The 14,312-nt window shown below is 38.7% G+C and overlaps 1 long non-coding RNA gene across 3 annotated transcripts in view; it reads left to right on the top strand.

The window, feature by feature from the left end:
- The window catches only part of LOC147349207 (uncharacterized), a 70,541-nt gene extending 59,416 nt beyond the window's left edge, over positions 1 to 11,125 (top strand). For 2 of the 3 annotated variants that reach the window (XR_015149659.1, XR_015149682.1), the window contains exon 8: positions 10,899 to 11,119. This is a non-coding gene — a long non-coding RNA (uncharacterized LOC147349207). Of the gene's footprint in view, positions 1 to 10,898 lie in introns of all 3 variants that reach the window. The other variant, XR_015149685.1, reaches the window with a different exon arrangement.
- The last annotated feature ends 3,187 nt before the right edge of the window (positions 11,126 to 14,312 follow it).

Here is a 14,312-nt window from a genome sequence, read left to right as displayed (position 1 = left end):
TTTTATTTATTTTTATTATGAATCCTTCTTTATTTGACTGCATCAGGATTTCTTTATTTCTTTATTAAGCTGCTGGTTACGGGATCTTCATTGCATCATGCTGCATCTTTTGCTGTGACACACGGATTCTCTAGTTGTGGCCCATGTGCTTAGTAGTTGCTGCACTTGTGCTCTCTAATTGTGGCGCACGGGCTCCAGAGAGTGTGGGTTCATGGACTTAATGTTCTATTACATGTGGGATCTTAGTTCCCTGATCAGGGATCAAACCCATGTCCCCTGCATTGCCAGGCAGATTCTTAATCACTGGACTACCATACCAGAGAAGTCCCATGAATCCTCTTTTGAGATAAGCAGTATAGATGAGAGAAAAGGGATACTTTCGGGAAGATTATTGCAAGTTTTCAAGAGTTCAATTATTCATTTGCATTATCATGGGAAAAAATATAGTGAAACTTATATTTAAGAATTATTTCCAAGTATAATACCATTTTGGTATGTTGGAAGATGTGGCAAAAGCCATTTAGTATTCTAAAAATTAATCTGATTATATGAAGTAAAACTTTAGTTAACTACCATGATAAGGTATTCTTTTGGCTTATAGATGATAGAAAATGATTGCCATTGAAAAGATAGTATTTTATAGTTTTCAGGAGGAAGTATGCCACGCCATGCAGGGCCAGATGGGGAAGCAGAGGGACGGTAGGTCAGGATGCAGGAGTGAGGGGGAAGCATGGACCAGAGCCTTTATTGTGGTTTTGGTGGGAAGGATTGAGAAAGGCAGAGTAAGTAGTAGAACAAGTTTAGGATTGGATAGTTTGAGTTACTTCTGCAGCCTCTAAAATATAAGGGTGGTTCCTAGTTGTCTGGTATCCTGCCCTGGTGTGATTTAGGCCCTGGGAGATAGTGTATCAGACTTCAGGAGACTCATAAAAGGAGATGTCAAAATATCATAAAATACACATAGTAAAAAACATGATTAATATACTGACATGCCCTGTGTTTATCTTTTTTTTAAATTTTATTTTATTTTTAAACTTTACAAAATTGTATTAGTTTTGCCAAATATCAAAATGAGTCTGCCACAGGTATACATGTGTTCCCCATCCTGAACCGTCCTCCCTCCCCATACCATCCCTCTGGGTCGACCCAGTGCACTAGCCCCAAGCATCCAGTATCGTGCATCGAACCTGGACTGGCAACTCGTTTCATGCATGATATTATACATGTTTCAATGCCCTTCTCCCAAATCTTCCCACCCTCTCCCCTCCAACAGAGTCCATAAGACTGTTCTATACATCAGTGTCTCTTTTGCTGTCTCGTACACAGGGTTATTGTTACCATCTTTCTGAATTCCATATATATGCGTTAGTATACTGTATCGGTGTTTTTCCTTCTGGCTTACTTCACTCTGTATAATAGGCTCCAGTTTCATCCACCTCATTAGAACTGATTCAAATGTATTCTTTTTAATGGCTGAGTAATCTCCATTGTGTATATGTACCACCGCTTTCTTATCCATTCATCTGCTGATGGACATCTAGGTTGCTTCCATGTCCTGGCTATTATAAACAGTGCTGCGATGAACATTGGGGTACACGTTTCTCTTTCCCTTCTGGTTTCCTCAGTGTGTATGTCCAGCAGTGGGATTGCTGGATCATAAGGCAGTTCTATTCCCAGTTTTTTAAGGAATCTCCACACTGTTCTCCATAGTGGCTGTACTAGTTTGCATTCCCACCAACAGTGTAAGAGGGTTCCCTTTTCTCCACACCCTCTCTAGCATTTATTGCTTGTAGACTTTTGGATCACAGCCATTCTGACTGGTGTGAAATGGTACCTCATAGCATTTCTCTGATAATGAGTGATGTTGAGCATCTTTTCATGTGTTTGTTAGCCATCTGTATGTCTTCTTTGGAGAAATGTCTATTTAGTTCTTTGGCCCATTTTTTGATTGGGTCATTTATCTTTCTGGAGTTGAGCTGTAGGAGTTGGTTGTATACTTTTGAGATTAGTTGTTTGTCAGTTGCTTCATTTGCTATTATTTTCTCCCATTCTGAAGGCTGCCTTTTCACCTTGCTAATAGTTTCCTTTGATGTGCAGCTTTTAAGTTTAATTAGGTCCCATTTGTTTATTTTTGCTTTTATTTCCAATATTCTGGGAGGTGGGTCATAGAAGATCCTGCTGTGATGTATGTCAGAGAGTGTTTTGCCTATGTTCTCCTCTAGGAGTTTTATAGTTTCTGGTCTTACATTTAGATCTTTAATCCATTTTGAGTTTATTTTTGTGTATGGTGTTAGAAAGTGTTCTAGTTTCATTCTTTCACAAGTGGTTGACCAGATTTCCCAGCACCACTTGTTAAAGAGATTGTCTTTAATCCATTGTATATTCTTGCCTCCTTTGTCAAAGATAAGGTGTCCATATGTGTGTGGATTTATCTCTGGGCTTTCTATTTTGTTCCATTTATCTATATTTCTGTCTTTGTGCCAGTACCATACTGTCTTGATGACTGTGGCTTTGTTGTAGAGCCTGAAGTCAGGTAGGTTGATTCCTCTAGTTCCATTCTTCTTTCTCAAGATAGCTTTGGCTATTCGAGGTTTTTTGTATTTCCACACAAATTGTGAAATTATTTGTTCTAGCTCTGTGAAGAATACCGTTGATAGCTTGATAGGGATTGCATTGAATCTATAAATTGCTTTGGGTAGTATACTCATTTTCACTGTATTGATTCTTCCAATCCATGAACATGGTATATTTCTCCATCTATTAGTGTCCTCTTTGATTTCTTTCACCAGTGTTTTATAGTTTTCTATATATAGGTCTTTAGTTTCTTTAGGTAGATATATTCCTAAGTATTTTATTCTTCCCATTGCAATGGTGAATGGAATTGTTTCCTTAATTTCTGTTTCTGTTTTCTCATTATTAGTGTATAGGAATGCAAGGGATTTCTGTGTGTTGATTTTATATCCTGCAACTTTACTATAGTCATTGATTAGTTCTAGTAATTTTCTGGTGGAGTCTTTAGGGTTTTATATGTAGAGGATCATGTCATCTGCAAATAGTGAGAGTTTTACTTCTTCTTTTCCAATTTGGATTCCTTTTATTTCTTTTTCTGCTCTGATTGCTGTGGCCAAAACTTCCAAAACTATGTTGAATAGTAATGGTGAAAGTGGGCACCCTTGTCTTGTTCCTGACTTTAGAGGAAATGCTTTCAATTTTTCACCATTGAGGATAATGTTTGCTGTGGGTTTGTCATATATAGCTTTTATTATGTTGAGGTATGTTCCTTCTATTCCTGCTTTCTGGAGAGTTTTTATCATAAATGGATGTTGAATTTTGTCAAAGGCTTTCTCTGCATCTATTGAGATAATCATATGGTTTTTGTTTTTCAATTTGTTAATGTGGTGTATTACATTGATTGATTTGCAGATATTGAAGAATCCTTGCATCCCTGGGATAAAGCCCACTTGGTCATGGTGTATGATCTTTTTAATGTGTTGTTGGATTCTGATTGCTAGAATTTTGTTAAGGATTCTTGCATCTATGTTCATCAGTGATATTGGCCTGTAGTTTTCTTTTTTTGTGGCATCTTTGTCAGGTTTTGGTATTAGGGTGATGGTGGCCTCATAGAATGAGTTTGGAAGTTTACCTTCCTCTGCAATTTTCTGGAAGAGTTTGAGCAGGATAGGTGTCAGCTCTTCTCTAAATTTTTGGTAGAATTCAGCTGTGAAGCCGTCTGGACCGGGGCTTTTGTTTGCTGGAAGATTTTTGATTACAGTTTCAATTTCCATGCTTGTGATGGGCCTGTTAAGATTTTCTATTTCTTCCTGGTCCAGTTTTGGAAAGTTGTACTTTTCTAAGAATTTGTCCATTTCTTCCACGTTGTCCATTTTATTGGCATATAATTGCTGATAGTAGTCTCTTATGATCCTTTGTATTTCTGTGTTGTCTGTTGTGATCTCTCCATTTTCATTTCTAATTTTATTGATTTGATTTTTCTGCCTTTGTTTCTTGATGAGTCTGGCTAATGGTTTGTCAATTTTATTTATCCTTTCAAAGAACGAGCTTTTCGCTTTGTTGATTTTTGCTATGGTCTCTTTTGTTTCTTTTGCATTTATTTCTGCTCTAATTTTTAAGATTTCTTTCCTTTTAGTAACCCTGGGGTTCTTCATTTCTTCCTTTTCTAGTTGCTTTAGGTGTAGAGTTAGGTTATTTATTTGACTTTTTTCTTGTTTCTTGAGGTATGCCTGTATTGCTATGAACTTTCCTCTTAGGACTGCTTTTACCGTGTCCCACAGGTTTTGGGTTGTTGTGTTTTCATTTTCATTCGTTTCTATGCAAATTTTGATTTCTTTTTTGATTTCTTCTGTGATTTGTTGGTTATTCAGCAGCGTGTTGTTCAGCTTCCATATGTTGGAATTTTTAATAGTTTTTCTCCTGTAATTGAGATCTAATCTTACTGCATTGTGGTCAGAAAAGATGCTTGGAATGATTTCTATTTTTTTGAATTTACCAAGGCTAGATTTATGGCCCAGGATGTGATCTATCCTGGAGAAGGTTCCATGTGTGCTTGAGAAAAAGGTGAAATTCATTGTTTTGGGATGAAATGTCCTATAGATATCAATTAGGTCTAACTGGTCTATTGTATCATTTAAAGTTGTGTTTCCTTGTTAATTTTCTGTTTAGTTGATCTATCCATAGGTGTGAGTGGGGTATTAAAGTCTCCCACTATTATTGTGTTATTGTTAATTTCTCCTTTCATACTTATTAGCATTTGTCTTACATATTGCAGTGCTCCCGTGTTGGGTGCATATATATTTATAATTGTTATATCTTCTTCTTGGATTGATCCTTTGATCATTATGTAGTGACCTTCTTTGTTTCTTTTCACAGCCTTTGTTTTAAAGTCTATTTTATCTGATATGAGTATTGCTACTCCTGCTTTCTTTTGGTCCCTGTTTGCATGGAAAATCTTTTTCCAGCCCTTCACTTTCAGTCTGTATGTGTCCCCTGTTTTGAGGTGGGTCTCCTGTAGACAACATATGTAGGGGTCTTGTTTTTGTATCCATTCAGCCAGTCTTTGTCTTTTGGTTGGGGCATTCAACCCATTTACGTTTAAGGTAATTACTGATAAGTATGATCCCGTTGCCATTTACTTTATTGTTTGGGGTTCGAATTTATATACCATTTTTGTGTTTCCTGTCTAGAGAATATCCTTTAGTATTTGTTGGAGAGCTGGTTTTGGTGGTGCTGAATTCTCTCAGCTTTTGCTTGTCTGAAAAGCTTTTGGTTTCTCCTTCATACTTGAATGAGATCCTTTCTGGGTACAATAATCTGGGCTGTAGATTATTTTCTTTCATCATTTTAAGTATGTCTTGCCATTCCCTCCTGCCTTGAAGAGTTTCTATTGAAAGATCAGCTGTTATCCTTATGGGAATTCCCTTGTGTGTTATTTGTTGTTTTTCCCTTGCTGCTTTTAATATTTGTTCTTTGTGTTTGATCTTTGTTAATTTGAGTAATATGTGTCTTGGGGTGTATTGCCTTGGGTTTATCCTTGTTTGGGACTCTCTGGGTTTCTTGAACTTGGGTGATTATTTCCTTCCCCATTTTAGGGAAGTTTTCAAGTATTAGCTCCTCAAGTATTTTCTCATGGTCTTTCTTTTTGTCTTCTTCTTCTGGGACCCCTATGATTCAAATGTTGTAGCGTTTAATATTGTCCTGGAGGTCTCTGAGATTGTCCTCATTTCTTTTAATTCGTTTTTCTTTTATCCTCTCTGATTCATTTATTTCTACCATTCTATCTTCTAATTCACTAATCCTATCTTCTGCCTCTGTTATTCTACTATTTGTTGCCTCCAAAGTGTTTTTAATTTCATTTATTGCATTATTCATTATATATTGACTCTTTTTTATTTCTTCTAGGTCCTTGTTAAACCTTTCTTGCATCTTCTCAATCCTTGTCTCCAGGCTATTTATCTGTGATTCCATTTTGATTTCAAGATTTTGGATCAATTTCACTATCATTATTCGGAATTCTTTATCAGGTAGATTCCCTATCTCTTCCTCTTTGGTTTGATTTGGTGGGCATTTATCCTGTTCCTTTATCTGCTGGGTATTCCTCTGTCTCTTCATCTTGTTTAAATTGCTGCTTTTGGGGTGTCCTTTCTTATTCTGGCAGTTTGTGGAGTTCTCTTTATTGTGGCGTTTCCTCGCTGTGTGTGGGTTTGTACAGGTGGCTTGTCAAGGTTTCCTGGTTAGGGAAGCTTGTGTCGGTGTTCTGGTGGGTGGAGCTGTATTTTTTCTCTCTGGAGTGCAATGAAGTGTCCAGTAATGAGTTATGAGATGTCTATGGTTTTGGGTTGACTTTGGGCAGCCTGTATCTTGAAGCTCAGGGCTGTGTTCCTTTGTTGCTGGAGAATTTGCTTGGTATGTCTTGCCCTGGAACTTGTTGGCCCTTGTGTAGTGCTTGGTTTCAGTGTTGGTATGGAGGCATTTGATGAGCTCCTGTCAATTAACGTTCCTTGGAGTCAGGAGTTCCCTGGAGTCAGGGTTTGGACTTAAGCCTCCTGCTTCCAGTTATTGGTTTTATTTTTACAGTAGTTTCAAAACTTCTCCTTCTATACAGCACCATTGATAAAACATCTATGTTAAAGATGAAAAGTTTCTCTACCGTGAGGGTCACCCAGAGAGGTTCACAGCGTTACATGGAGAAGAGAAGAGGGAGGAGGGAGTTAGAGGTGACCCAAATGAGATGAGGTGGATCAATAGTGGAGAGGGTGGGCTAGCAAGTAATCACTTCCTTATGTGCACCCCACAACTGGACCACTCAGAGATGTTCACGGAGTTATACAGAGAAGAGAAGAAGGAGGAAGGAGACAGAGGTGGCCGGAAGGATAAAAGGGGGGAATGAAAAGGAGGGAGACAGATCTAGCCAGTAATCAGTTCCCTAAGTGTTCTCCACCGTCTGGAACACACAGAAATTCACAGAGTTGGGTAGAGTAGAGAGGGGTTAGGGAGGAGACACAGGCGAGCTGGTAGAGAAAAAGGAGAGTCCAAAGGGAGAGAGAGCAGTCAAGGTAGTAATCTCGCTCCCTAGTGAAAAATGGGTCCTGAAGATTGGGTTCTTAAAGGTACAAAATTGGTAACAAATACATAAAAGCAAAAATTAAAAATCTAGAGTAGAGTTTGGAATTTCAAAAATACAATGTTAAAGAAAAGAAGAAGGAAAAGAGAGAGAAAAAATGAATAAACAAAAACAAACAAGGTCACAAAAATTATAAAGAAAATATAGGTACAAAATTGATAACTAATACCAAAAAGCAAAAGTTAAAAATCTAGAGTAGAGTTTGGAATTTCAAAAATACAATGTTAAAAAAAAAGAAGAAGAAAAAGAGAAAAAACAAACAAACAAACAAAAACAAACAATGTCGCAAAAATTATAAAGAAGATACAGGTACAAAATTGATATCAAATACCAAAAAGCATAAATTAAAAATCTAGAGTAGAATTTGGAATTTCAGATATACAATGTTATATAAAAGAAGAAGAAGAAAAAAAAAAAGAGAAAGAAACAGAGAAAAAAAAAGTCACAGAAATTATAAAAAAAACTATAGGTACAAAATTGATAACATACCAAAAAGCTAAAATTAAAAATCTAGAGTAGAGTTTGGAATTTCAAAAATGCAATGTTAAAGAAAAGAAGAAAAAAAAAAACAAGGTCAAAAAATTATAAAAATACATATATATGAAGTTTGCTGAAAAAAAAAATAGGGTCTTTTTTTTTTTTTGCAAAGTAATAGGTTATAAAAGTGAAAATTAAAGGAATAATAGAGGACTTAAATTTTTTTAAAAAATTAAAAAAAGAATGATCATAAAAATAGTAAAAATATATCTAGGACTTTCTCTAGTTTTGTTGTGAGTATTGTGGGTTCAGTTCATTTTTGGCTAGTTCCTTGGTCCGAATTATATTTCTCAAGATGTATAGGCCCCTTCCTATGTATTCGGTAGTAATCACAGGGTTTTAATCTATTGCCTGTAGCTTCCAAGGCGGTTCCCTCTGTTATAGCTTCTTCTGTTTGCTGGTCTCTTCAGTGTCTGGTTTCCGCCCTGACACAGAGGGGATGGTGGTGGAGGACACTTTTTTTTTTTTTTTTAGGCTCACTTGTTCAGTCACGCTGTGGGGAGGGAGGGAGGGATGCTGCAAACAAGTAACACTGGTGTGTGCTTGCAGTGCCTGAGCCACACTGGGTCTGCCCCCACTCACGGCACGTGTAGCCTCCCTGCCCACACTGCTCAGGCTCTAGGTTGTTCCGCCGAGAACCATCCGTGGCTGGCCCTGGGCTGCCTGCACCTCCCAGGTCCAAGCCGCTCAGGTTCAGGCACTTGGGTAGTCCTCAGAGGTGCAGACTTGGTTGGGCCTGCATTTTGTGCCTTTCCCAGGTCTGAGCAGCTCAGGTGATGAGGTGTTTGGCAAGCGTGGTTGCTGCAACTTATTGCCTCCCCGCCGCTCGGTACAACCAGCGCACCTTCTCAGGCAGATGTTGACCGTCCAGACCCCCAAGAAGTTCTACTTAGCAAAGAAGCCTGCTTACAGTTTTATAGATAATGTCTCTCTGGGGCTGTGATTGCCCCTTTCCAGCTCTGGCTGCCTGTCACCAGAGGAGGAAGGTCTGCAGCCAGCTATTTCTGTTCAGTCCTTTGTTCCATGCACGGGCCTGGCGGTGTCTTAGGTTAGGGGTGGCTGTTCGTGTGGTAGATATCCCACAGTCTGGTTTGCTAGCCCAAATTATTTCGCTCAGATAGCGCTCAGGGTATTCAGGCCAGATTCTTACTCTCAGCGACGCAGCCCGCGCCGCGCCTCCCTGCCCAGCCCCCGCTTGCTAATGGCGTGTGCAGGCATCTGCGCTGCTTCTCCGCTGGGGGAGTTACCGTAGGGCTTGCAATCTGCAAGTTTTAGTTGTTTATTTTTTCTCCCTGTTATGTTGCCCTCTGTGCTTCCAAAGCTTGGCACAGATTCGGCAGTGAGAAGGTTTCCTGGTGTTTGGAAACTTCTCTCTTTTTAAGACTCCCTTCCCGGGACTGATCTCCGTCCCTCCCTCTTTTGTCTCTTTTTTTGTCTTTTATATTTTTTCCTACCTCCTTTCGAAGACTTGGGTTGCTTTTCTGGGTGCCTGATGTCCTCTGCCAGCATTCAGAAGTTGTTTTGTGGAATTTACTCAGCTTTTAAATGCTCTTTTGATGAATTTGTGGGGGGTAAAGTGTTCTCCCCGTCCTAGTCCTCCGCCGTCTTGGCTCCTCCCCCCTTTGTGTTTATCTTTAAATGCCTGTGTCCCTTCACAGAATACAAGTTCCATGAGGCAGCTCTTTGTCTACTTTATTCTCTGTAGCAGTCCCAGCACTTAAAATGTTGTCTGCAAATGACAATTATTTGTTGAGTGAAGGAGAAGTCCAGTGAACCATAAGCCTACTTTTCTTTTTATGCCTCCATTCTTTTTGTCATCTAAGGTTAAGGTCTCTCAGTCCTTGTTCCCTGCAGCTCCGTCCGCACTATATCAGTTGCTGAGTCTGTTAGGTCTACTGCTGTAATATCTCTGGTATCTCTTCTTTGATTCAGATTACCAATGCATACTTCAGGCCCTCATTAACTCTTGCCTGGATTATGAATGCAAGTGCGTGCTCTGTATTTTATACCTTTTACTTACCTTGTTTTAAAGTTTATACAATATTGTTAAATTCCATATTTATTTTTGACCCTCACAGCAATCTTATGAGGTCATTTCAGTTAATTCCATTTATAGAAATAAAGTCTGAGATCCAGGAAAACAAGTAATTTCCTTGAGATTAGCATAGGTGGCTGAGCCAGAACCTGATTCACTTTCACTAGTCTTCTTTCCCTAGCCCCTTTTCCTATTATACCTTGCTCAATTGATTTCTCAGTCTTATCACTCCTTTGCTTTACACTTCTTGTGGGTTTTCATGGCCTATAGACAAGTCCAACCTTCTTAGCCTGACTTTTACTATTTTGTTTCCAATCGATTACAAACCCCAGCCAAAGTCATCTTTGTACAATAAATTGGACACATGATACTTTATCAATTGAAATGTTCATCTTGGCACATTAGATCATTCAAGGCCAGTTTTCTCCATGAGCTATTTTCATCACTTTCACCCTCTTCCCACCCTAGCTATATGGAAATTTCTCCTTTTTCTGAACTCTAACCTTTTACCTATAACTCTCTTGTTATATATATAACTTAGAGAGGCAGTCTTATAGCTATTTATGTTCATTTTATCTTTCTGTAGGTCTGTACCTTATTGCTTGTAGGTCCTGTACAGCAGAAGTCAGCACTGAAAAGATTTTGTTTTCTATGGCTTACTCCTCCACCTTCCAACATCAGCAACTAGCACATTGCTTTGTATATTTGTACCTGACAAGTATGCACTGAAGAAACTATTAATCTTTTGGGTGAATTGGGACATATTCACTGAGAATACAATATGCTAAAATTAGCTCAAGCATTCACTGAGGATAAGTGGATTAATGAATTACCATAAAGCACTTAGGTTTTATTTGAGAACCCTCTGAGATCTCAATATATCCCTATATATTTGCATTTTAAACAATCCTTAATGAATTAAATTCTTTTTGTACTCTCATTTGAGTTTTTGAGTTAGTAGGCTTACATTCTATGTTTAACACCACTTGAAGTGGTGAATAACTAGTGAATATTAAAGCCCAGCCCTTAGTAGACAAAAGATAACTTGAGAGTAAAAAAATCACAACAGACTTGTATGTTTTAAGGTCTCCATGATGAACCACATAAATTATGTTCTAATATTTGTTTTATCTTTTCACTTTCTGTGAATATTTCTGTGTCCTATAAAATGCCACTGCTGCTGTGAAGTCGCTTCAGTCATGTCCGACTCTGTGTGACCTCAGAGACGACAGCCCACCAGGCTCCCCCATCCCTGGGATTCTCCAGGCAAGAACACTGGAGTGGGTTGCCATTTCCTTCTCCAATGCATGAAAGTGAAAAGTGAAAGTGAAGTTGCTCAGTCATGTCCGACTCTTAGCGACCCCATGGACTGCAGCCTACCAGGCTCCTCCGTCCATGGGATTTTCCAGGTAAGAGTACTGGAGTGGGGTGCCATTGCCTTCTCCAATAAAATGCCACTGCTGCTGCTGCTGCTGCTAAGTCGCTTCAGTCGTGTCCGACTCTGTGCGACCGCATAGACAGCAGCCCACCAGGCTCCCCCATCCCTGGGATTCTCCAGGCAAGAACACTGGAGTGAGTTGCCGTTTCCTTCTCCAATGCATGAAAGTGAAAAGTGAAAGTGAAGTTGCTCAGTCATGTCCGACTCTTAGCCACCCCATGGACTGCAGCCTACCAGGCTCCTCCATCCATGGGATTTTCCAGGCAAGAGTACTGGAGTGGGGTACCATCGCCTTCTCCAATAAAATGCCACAATCCATATCAATTTGGAAAATAACTTACTATACAAGTTTAAAAAGGGGTATTATTTTGAGAGATATTAAACAATTTTCAGTATTAGACAAGTTCTGTAATGTAGACAAGGTTGACATTTATTACCTGTCTCCTGTCAGTTCAGTTCAGTTGCTCAGTTGTGTCCCGCTCTTTGCAACCCCATGGACTGCAGCACACCAGACTTCCCTGTCCATCACCAACTCCTAGAGTTTACTCAAACTCATGTCCATCGAGTTGGTGATGCCCTCCAACTATCTCATCCTCTGTCATCCCCTTCTCCTCCCACCTTCAGTCTTTCCCAGCATTAGGGTCTTTTCCAGTGAGTCACTTCTTCACATCAGGTGGCCAAAGTATTGGAGTTTAAGCTTCAGCATCAGTCCATCCAATGATTATTCAGGACTGATTTCCTTAGGTCTTTTCCAATATCACAGTTCAAAAGCATCAATTCTTTGGCACTCAGCTTTCTTTATAGTCCAACTCTCACATCCATACATGACTACTAGAAAAACCATAGCCTTGACTAGACGGACCTTTATTGGCAAGTAATGTCTCCTGTAGCTGCTGTAACAAATAATGACAAACTTTGTGGCTTAACACATCAGAAATGTTATTCTCTTACAGTTCTGGAGGCTGGAAGTACAGGCTGTTTGTCACCGTACTGAAATCAACATGTTGGCAGGGTGACATGCCCTTTGGACACTTTAGGGGAAAATGCATTTCTTATCTCTCTAGCTTCAGGTGGTTATCAACATTCCTTGGCGTCTGGCCACTTCATTCCATTCTTTAAGGTCAGCATCTTTATATCTCTGCTCTGTCTTTATATTGCTTTTTCTTCTGTGTGTCGTTAAGTCTTTTTATAAGGATACATATAATTACATTTAAAGCCCACCTAGATAATTGATGATCTTTCCATCTCAAGGTCCTTAACTTTATCACATCTGTGAAGACCTTTTTTTCTTGTAAGGTAACATTTACAAGTTCCTGGGATTACAACCTGATCTATTTGGGGGACCATTATCAGCCAATCATAGTAACTGAACACAACTTTCTAAAGGAAAATACAGAGAAGACTGATTTTTTTTTTGACAATGACAATCAGCACTTTCATTTGGAAACTTCCTAGTGAAGCTCAAATTTTGTCCTTTGAAAAATTAACAAGTTAAGGGGATATTCAAGTGTAATAGGCTTCTATAATGCTTTCAAATCATTTAACATGCTGGGATAATGATCTCAGTTCAGAAACTGGTTCTAGGAAATAGTAACATGGTAACATGCTATTCCCTTTCTTATTGGTTGTAGAAATTACAGTCCAACCAGCAGATCATCAATACTGCAGAACATAAGAGCAGTGCAAATTAATTTTTAAGTAAACTTTTATTGAAGTATAACATACATAGAGAAAACTGAAAATCATAAATGTGCATACAACTCAATGAATTTTCACAAAATGAAGAAGCCCATGTCAACAGCACCCAGATAGGGATACAGTATTACCAGCACCCCAAGAGGAGTGCCTTGTGCTCCGTCCTGGCCATTACACCCAGCTCTGACTTCTGTTGCTATAGAGAAGTTTCACCTGTTTCTTGAAGCTTATGTAAGTAGAATCCATGTAGTATGTACTCTTTTGTGTCCAGCTTCTTTTGTTCATCATTTTGTGAATTTACCAATGTTTTTGCATGTAGCAGTAGTTCTTTCATTTTTGTTAGTGTGTAATTTATATTTTATAAATAGACCACAATTTACCTATTTAATAGTAGGTGACATTTGTGTTGTTTCCATTTGGGGGCTATTACAAATAGTGCTTTTGTGAACATTCTTGTTAATTTTGTTTTATAAAACATTTATTGAACATATAGTTTGTGCTAGGAATTGTGTTTGGTACTAATAATATAGATACAAATAATAGAGATTCTCTCCTGAAAATGTCCTTGAGTGGGGAAAATAATAAGTGAGATGAAAATGAAAAATGCAGTTATCATGTTGTAAGGTAAAGAAATGAACTCTTTGTGAGGGGGATGAGGAAGTCTCTGCTAAAGGAGGCAACATTTGAACTGGATCTTCAAAAATAAGTAGGAATTTGATGAATGTATTCTATATATAGAGAAAAAAAATGTGTGAATAGACAGAGTGTTGAAGAGCAGATGTATTCATAAAACGACTAGAGGTTTGCTATAGGAATGAGCAGTGTGCAAGAAGGTGAGAGAGAGAATGATCAGGGAGGAGACAAGAGTGGATGGATATGAAGCTAGAACATTTTAGAAAGAGGGGACTGCATGTGTAAAATTCAGTAATTATAAAGAGACAGCATATTTATCAAACTGTGAGAAATTCAGCATGGCTAGAAGATGGACTGTGTTTGCATGGGAGAAGTAAGAACAGAGGAGTGATGAGGAACAAATGGAGATAAGGATTAGATTTGGGTTGGACTTATCTCTAAGGAAATTGGGGAGAGGGAGAGTTTAAACAGGGAGTGGCATAATCACATTTGATTTTTAGGAAAATGATCCTTAGGAGCCTGGAGGGTAGATTAGTAGGTGGAAGGTTGGTATTTGGAAATCAGTTAAAAGAAATGAGGCTTAGCTATGGTGTGGCAGTGGTGATAGGAGATAGTCAGATGTGGAACTAGTCTGATTGTACACAAGAAGACTTGCTGACCAGGAATGATAGGCAGATATGACAGACAACTCTAAAATTTATAGTTTGAGAGACTGAATAGTTACGCTATCAGCCGATATAGGAAATATAAGAAGGAGAAGGTATGGTGGCAGCAGATAATAAAATTTGGACTTATTATGTTTGAGATGCTGGTTAGTTAAGTAGTTGGAGGTATGT

The sequence above is a fragment of the Bos grunniens genome, chromosome 21, assembly GCF_055505025.1.
Source record: "Bos grunniens cultivar Pamir isolate PY7600 chromosome 21, Bosgru_T2T1.0, whole genome shotgun sequence".
Classification (NCBI taxonomy): Eukaryota; Metazoa; Chordata; class Mammalia; order Artiodactyla; family Bovidae; genus Bos; species Bos grunniens.
This window is presented reverse-complemented; position numbering and strand designations above follow the sequence as displayed.